Source organism: Humulus lupulus, chromosome 5 (assembly GCF_963169125.1).
Source record: "Humulus lupulus chromosome 5, drHumLupu1.1, whole genome shotgun sequence".
Taxonomy (NCBI): Eukaryota; Viridiplantae; Streptophyta; class Magnoliopsida; order Rosales; family Cannabaceae; genus Humulus; species Humulus lupulus.
This window is the reverse complement of record NC_084797.1, coordinates 152,081,269-152,089,558: the sequence shown is the minus strand read 5'-3', so window position 1 is coordinate 152,089,558 and position 8,290 is coordinate 152,081,269.

Here is an 8,290-nt window from a genome sequence, read left to right as displayed (position 1 = left end):
GGCAGCTATGGATAAGAGTATGCGAATGGACTTATGCATGGCCACAAGAGAAAATGTTTCTTCATAGTCTACACCCTCTCTCTGTGTGTAGCCTTTGGGCACAAGCCTTGCTTTATAGGTCTCTACCTTTCCATATGCACCCCTTTTCTTCTTGTAGATCCATTTACATCCAATGGCATTAACATTGTCAGGCAGATCTACAAGTTCCCAGACTGAATTGGAATACATTGATTCCATTTCTTGATTCATGGCAGCTTGCCACTTATCAACATTAGGGTCTTCCATTGCTTCTTTAAAAGTCAATGGATCGTCCTTTTTAGTATCTAATACAAGAACATGTGCCTCATGTTCGTAGCGAATAGGCTGTCTCACAATCCTCCCACTACGACGTTGCACAGGTATTTCCTATGCAGGAATTGTGATTTCTTTGGTTGTTTTATCATTAACTGATGAAGAAGATGGAAAGGAAATTTTATCTGTCATTAGTTCCTCTAAAACTACTTTGCTTCGAGGTTTAAAATCATTCATATAGTCGTGTTCTAAAAAGGTTGCATTCGTCGAAACAGATACCTTTTGATCACTTTGACTATAGAAATATCCGCCTCTTGTTTCTGGAGCATAGCCCACAAATATACACACTTCAGACCTTGAATCCAGTTTTCCAGATTTAGGTCTTAGCACATGAGCAGGACAACCCCAAATACGAAAATGTCATAAACTAGGTTTATTTCCATTCCATAGTTCTAGTGATGTCCTTGTCACAACTTTGGAGGGAACTACATTCAAAATGTAATTAGCTGTTTGAAGTGCCTATCCCCAAAATGATAAGGGAAGTGAAGAGTAGCTTAACATAGACCTGACCATGTCCAACAGGGTCCGGTTTCTTCTCTCTAAAACTCAGTTTTGTTATGGTGTTCCAGGTGCTGTGAGTTGGGATAGAATACCATGCTCCAGCAAGAAATCTTTGAATTCAGAATCCAAATATTCACCACCACAATCAGATCGGAGTGTTTTTAAAGATATACCTAATTGCTTCTCAGCTAAGGCTTTGAAGTCTTTAAACCTGTTTCCCGAGATTTTCGGAAACTATATTCACGTATTTTAGGTAAGACTAATGATATGGAATTTATAAGATAAAAATAGGATTTTTACGTGGTTGGGGCGTTAATGAGCCTTAGTCCACGAGTCAGTTGTATTAGAGCTTGGAAAGTCTTTTACAATGGAGTTTCTCTCTATGCTTTGACAGAGTAACTTTATACAAGTCGAAGAGAGAGAGTTTTTCCAGTGTTCTACTACCCGTATTTATAGGCTCATGGGAACACTGGGTCTGGGTTGGGTCTGGCCCGGGCCCATCAGAGATATGGATACTCATGGCCTCTCTGGTGGAAGCCCAACACAAAAGATAAAACATACACAAAATCCAAACCAATTAAGGCCCAATAAGGTGGCCCAAGAACTATATTTCGCCCGACAAAATGGTGCTTTTGGCCTAGACACTTCGAGTTACGAGGCAGATTCAGGGGACAAGACCAGTCAGAGTACTTGGTAGTGCAGATCTGAAACAATGGCGTGCAATCCTGAGGTGGCCTTTTCCGCAGGTGAAAAGTGGGCGACGCGGAGTGGGGCGGCTTCAGGGTCCTGGACACTTTTCCCACCAACTGGGGACGACGTGATCTGCGTTCATTTACCTTTGTCCCTCTTCATTTACCATAGGACCGGACCGTTACCAGGGTCTGGGTCCGAGTCCAGGACGCGTATGTCGTGGGGGGTTCGAACTATCTGCACGTCTCCTGGATGACCATACCGGACCTCCTTGTGGGCCCAGAATTGCACCCAGGCCCGTTCCCCTCTTGGACATTCTCGTACCAAGAGGCCTTGGGCCGGGCCCATATTTTGAATAGCCCTTGATCATGGGCCTAGACGAATGTCCCGGGTCCACGCAGGAGATGGGGATAACATTTACCCCCCAAGCCTTCGCCTAGGCCTGCCAGGAGGAGGCTTGCATTGCCCCCAGGACGCTCGCACGGTTGCCTCCCCAGCAGGCAGTGGTACTGGCCGTATACTTGGCCCGGACCGTTTACCAATGTCCGGGGACGTTTACCTTTGTCTCGCTTCGTGGCGAGGGTACACGTATCACTAGGCGATTGCTACACAGGTCTTGAAAGGTCGCCTAGCCCTCTCAAGGGTCACTAGGCCTAGGCTAGTGTGTCAGTACAAGTCACGAAGCGTCCCATCCGCACGAGGGTCCATCATTAATACCCTTGGGATGTGGTGGACCGTAGGATGGGGCGACCTTTGGCATCCGCCCCTCCTGGGCCGTTAGATTCGAGATGGCGAGGATCCAATCTGAGGGGGCTCATAAATATCCCTACGCGACTCCTGATCGTCCGATGGGGAGACACCTGTCCGTTGGATCGGAGGTCAGGATTTGGGGCCATTATAAATACCCCACGAAATCCAATTTGACATTTTTACACTCTCGAGCCATCTTAAGAATTGATCAGTTTCGCCTGAGCTTTGCCCGAGCATCGCATGTTCGATATTGCCGATGACATCCACTACCGTCTGCTCGCTCTACGCAGTCACCTATTTCCAACGCCCCCAGCATCAGTTCATCCGCCTGAGAGCACGCCCGGGGAGTGCCCTATCGACGAGCTGTTGAACCGGCTTCACTACTTCAAAAACGAAGTTCTGTCGTCCTTATCTTCGGACAACCACCATCCGCTCAGGCCAACAACCCACCGTAAGTCCTTCTGACCTTCTTGATGAATATATATGGGATTGGGCTGTTCTTTTAATTCGCTTTTTTAGGCTGCTAGAATATGAATACATTTAGGAGTTGTTAGGAAGGCCGCCTGGTTCGGGCAGCCTAGTATCTGGAGGCTTCCCGAACAGATGGCGGGGCCTTAGTTTTCCCGTTCCCGATCGGGGTCTCGAGGTTCCTTGGTGATCCCGAACTCGATCCGTAGGGGCTCCAAGTAGTCCTTAGGAGACCCCCCGTACCTCAACCAACTTTCTTGGGTTTAGGTACTGACTTCTTGGCTTTCTTTCTGTGTTCCCAGATCAACTATGACAATAGGCATCACACTCCACTCCGAGGAAGAAGTTAACAGGGCTCCTGTCGTGATAGCTGAGTCTCGGACACCCAAGGGTAACCGGTGGGAAATGGACGTGGCGCCCAACCTGTTCCGGAACTACCGGATGATGTACCTCCTGGAGTAGCATCTGGGCATAGAATCCACTCCCGGACTCTTCCACAACCGCATGTCCAGGATCGAGGAGAGGGCGCACACGTCCGTAGAAGGGTTCGGGGCTTGGAGCGTTGGCCACATCAGCACGGGAGCCACGCTGCTGCTCCACGAGTACTTTGTGTGTTTCCTGACATTCGTGGGGATCGCACCGTTCTAGCTCCTGTCGCAAGCGTACCGGCTACTCGCAGGATGGCGGGTGTTTTGTATCGTGAAGGAGATCGCGGAACCCACACCCGTGGAGGTCTTTTATTTTTACAAGCTGGAGCCGCAGGTCAACGTCAAGGACAAAACCTTGGACGACTTCTACAGACTGAAACCGCGGAGCAGCTACCCCGCCCCTACCAGCTCCTGGAAGCACCCCCCGTACGTCCGTCACTACTAGTTCATGACGTCCGGGTTCCTCGTGGAGAAGAACCCCACACTGCTGCTGGACTTCCAGCGAATGGGTAAGTACCTTCCTGGTCCTCTTCCTTTTTCCTGGTTTCACTCTTCGTTTCTCATCGTGTCTTTTGGTGGCAGGGCCTTTCGCTCAAACTCCCCTCGCCGAGTTCATTATGGAAAGGAGGAGGTTTTACTCCGGGTTGAGCGCGGAGGATCTGGATGTGGGTGGCTACGTTACGGATGACAATCTCCAACTGGTCGGGATGCTAGCGGCCACCCAAACCATCGTCATCCCAAACCTTCGGGGCATCGCTTGCGAGAAGAACGTCGCCATCCGGGAGCAGCTGGCCTTGAACCACATTGCCAGAGTGGAGAAAGCGGCGCGAGCCGACGCAACCCAGCGCAAGAAAGACCAGGCCCCGACGAAGGCGGCCACTTCGGGGGAGCTGGAGGAGCTCTTCGAGGACACCCTACCAAACACTGGGACTCCCGGGGCTAGCGTATCGGGGTGAGATAACTCCCCTTTAATCTTAACTTATGCTCCCCAAGTCGGGGACTTAACTAGGGATAGGCTAGTACCCCCGGGCCCCGTGTTCGGGGCCGATGGGGAGATGAGACCTTCAATTCCCGTCCCCATAGGCTCGGAGGTCCTCATGTTCTCATCTGGGTTCCTTCAGTACGGGGGTTTCCTGAACCCGGACGACATGGGGGATTGAGTCCATTCATTTGCTTTAGAGGAATTGAGTCGCGCTCGGGGCATAGATGAGGGTTGGTCCCGTGTCATTTTTAGCTCTGACATGTGTGTTTTTGTTTCTGTTTGGTTTACCATCCTGACTCCCTTTTCTGTGCTTTTACAGGGGACTCCGATATGTCAACTCCTGCCAGCGAAATGAGGCGGCTTCTCAAAGACAGAGCGGCCAAGAAGGCGGCCAGGAAAAACAACGAGGTGACGGGCCTGGAGACCAACCTCACCAAGAAATTTTCCAGGACGGAGCTTCGTCCCGATGGGGGAGCCCTAGCAGCGGTCCCCACCCAAGCCGTGGGGCCTGCTGCAGTCTCCGCCCCCGCCCACCACCCCGTAATTGAGTTGGAGGCGGGCGCAGCGGTCAGCTGAAGCTTGGGGAAAAGGGGCCCGGACGCTGGCGCCAAAGAGGGCAACACCGGGAAGAGGCCCTAGACGAGGCGAACTGGCTCGGCTGAAGAGTCACATGGTGAGAGTCGGCTGGCCACGAAGGAGGTCCCTGCACTGCCCGTTCTCCCCATACGTCCGACTCTTCTCGAGGAGGGAGAGTCCGCTTTGTGGGATGAGCAGTCCTGACTGATCAACCGGACCAGGGAAAACGGTCGGGGCTAGAGGGACGAAACTTATAGAGCCCTGACGATCCGCCATCAGGTTGAATTCGCGGAGCGTCTTGCCGAGTTCAGCGCTCCTCAGCCGATCGTGGATCGGCCAGTCGCCGAAACGGGCTTCTGCCCTAAACTCGGACTGGACACGGCCCCCCTAGCGGCTGACCTGCTAGACCAGGTGGGGAACACCATGTCCAACCTCCAGTTCAAGAGGTATGCCACGATAGCCAACCCGGACGTACTGTTCATCTCCCAGGCTCTCCGCCACCAGGACACTGCGGTAACTTTTACTTGTCTTCTTATATTCCTTCCTTTACTTGTTGATGAGGATTTTATTTTCTAACTTTTCTTTGCTCCAGATTGACCTGTTGTCCCATCGGAGTGCCGATCTGGTGGCCGAGCTGGCCATGAAGATGGAGACAACCAAGTTGGAGCTGGAGGCGGCCGTGAATCAAAGGGAGGCCGCCAAGGAGGCCCTTGGCCGGGAGATGGCCCGTGCCCAGATGGAGCGCGAGGAGTTCGACCGCGCCAAGACCGGATTGGAAGAGGAGTTGTCCTAGAAATCAAAGGAGGCCGATGAGCAGGCAACACTTTTGGAGGCGGCCGCGGCTCAGTCCGTCATGGATAAGGAGGAGATCCAGGCCTTGAAGGTCTGGGTCTGCGAACTGGGTGACTCTCTCCTTAAGGAGAAGGCGGCGCACGAAATATCCCGCCACGAAAAGGAGGAGGCCGAGGGCTTGCTGGATGTCACCTTTGATGAGGCCATTTACATGGCCTATTGCAAGGACAAGAATATGAACCTCCTTGTCTTCCCTGATCCGGAGTTGAAGTGGGCCGAGTTCGAGGCCAAGGAGAAGGAGGACATGGACCTCCGGGCGGGCGAGTTGTAGGTCCGAATCCCGGCCTTGTCCCTTTTTTTATTTTTTATTTTTTATTTGTACTTTTGGCTTGTAATTATGTTCAAAACACTGGTGTTTTCTCCGGTTTTTATATACGTTTCTTTTCATTATCCCGAGTGGAAATTTTATCTTATTGCCGCGCCTAACTGATTCTGAGGGTTTGGTCCCGGTTCCAACGGCCTGGGCCAGACCCGCCGACTTATCTTGCCAAGTTTTCAGATCTAACCGCCAAGTTTTTAATCCTGGCGCCCAAAGCCAAGGCCAACGGGGCTAAGTTTAACTTGGAACCTTGCTCTCCTTTTATCATCTTTAGGCCATGGCTTTGCCCTCGGGAAAACCGGATGCTTCTAGCTCCCGGACATCACTCGTCCGGGGTGGGGCGAGCCTTGGGATCGGTCCTCTTTATTTTATATCCCAGGACACCGTTCGTCCCGGGTGGGACCAACCTTGGGCTCAGTCCTCTTTATTTTATACCCCCGGACATCGTTCCTCCGGGGTGGGACCGGCCTTGGGCTCGGTCCTCTTTATTTTAATCCCCCGGACATCGTTCGTCCGGGGTGGGACCGGCCTCCAGCTCGCTCCTCTTTATATTTTTATCCCCGGACATCGCTTGTCCGGCTGGACTGGCCTTGATCTTGGTCCTCTTTATTTTTTATCCCTGGACATCGCTCGTCCGGGGCGGGATCGGCCTTGAGCTCGGTCCTCTTTATTCCATACCTCCGGACATCGTTCGTCTGGGGTGGGACCGGCCTTGGGCTCGGTCCTCTTTATTTTATACCCCCGGACATCGTTCGTCCGGGGTGGGACCGGCCTTGGGCTCTGTCCTCTTTATTTTATACCCCCGGACATCGTTCGTCCGGGGTGGGACTGGCCTTGGGCTCGGTCCTCTTATGAACCGGGGCTAGCCTGAGCTTGCACCCCACCGGGTAATCGCTTATACCCGGGATACCCCCTGCAAATGAGCGGAGACTGGTCTGGGGTCACTTGAGAAAGACTAACATTGTTTTATAATATTCCATTTTCATTGTTTGAAAAAGGGTCGCCCTGAGGCGTACATTGTTTACAACAAAAATATTAAACTAGGAACCGCTCTCCTGACTACTGATAGTATTTACGGAGATGCTCCGCTTTCCAAGCTCGCGGGACTTCCGAGCCATCGAGCCGCTTTAAGCGGTATGTCCCGGGGCACACCTCATGCTGGATCTAGTACGACCCCTCCCAATTTGGGCCCAGAATCCCGACTCCCGGATCTTGAGTAGCAGGGAAGACTCTTCGCAAGACCAAGTCGCCGGTCCCAAATATTCAGCTTTTGACTTTGAAGTTGAAGTGCCGCGCGATCTTGCCTTGGTACATCTTTAGCTGCACCTGCGATTCCTCCCAGATCTCCTCGATGAGATCTAGCGATTCTTGGAGTAGGGCGTGGTTCTGGGCGGGGTCATACGTGTCTCGCCGGTGAGACGGGATGGCCATTTCGATGGGGATGACGGCTTCGCATCCATAGACCATGGAGTAGGGGGTGTGGCTGGTTGATGTCTTCTCGGTCGTCCGGTAAGCCCATAGTAGGGGATGACGGCTTCGCATCCGAGATTTTCGGAAACTATATTCACGTATTTTAGGTAAGACTAATGATATGGAATTTAGAAGATAAAGCAGGATTTTTACGTGGTTGGGGCGTTAATGAGCCTTAGTCCATGAGTCAGTTGTATTAGAGCTTCGAAGGTCTTTTACAATGGAGTTTCTCTCTATGTTTTGATAGAGTAACTGTATACAAGTCGAAGAAAGAGAGTTTTTCCAGTGTTCTACTGCCCATATTTATAGGCTCATGGGAACACTGGGTCTGGGCCGGGTCTGGCCCGGGCCCATCAGAGATATGGATACTCATGGCCTCTCTGGTGGAAGCCCAACACAAAAGATAAAACATACACAAAATCCAAACCAATTAAGGCCCAATAAGGTGGCCCAAGAACTATATTTTGCTCAACAAAACGGTGATTTTGGTCTGGACACTTCGAGTTACGAGGCAGATTCAGGGGACAAGACCAGTCAGAGTACTTGGCAGTGCAGATCTGAAACAACGGCGTACAATCCCGAGGTGGCCTTTTCCGCAGGTGAAAAGTGAGGACAACATCCACACGGAGTGGGGCGGCTTCAGGGTCCTGGACACTTTTCCCACCAACTGGAGACGACGTGATCCAGGTTCGTTTACCTTTGACCCTCTTCATTTACCACAGGCTCGGACCGTTACCAGGGTCCGAGTTCAAGATGCGTATGTCGTGGGGGGTTCGAACTGTCTGCATGTCTCCCGGATGACTGTCTTGGATGATGGGCCCCGGATGACCATACTGGACCTCCTTGTGGGCCCAAAATTGCACCCAGGCCCGTTCCCCTCTTGGACAATCCTGTACCAAGAGG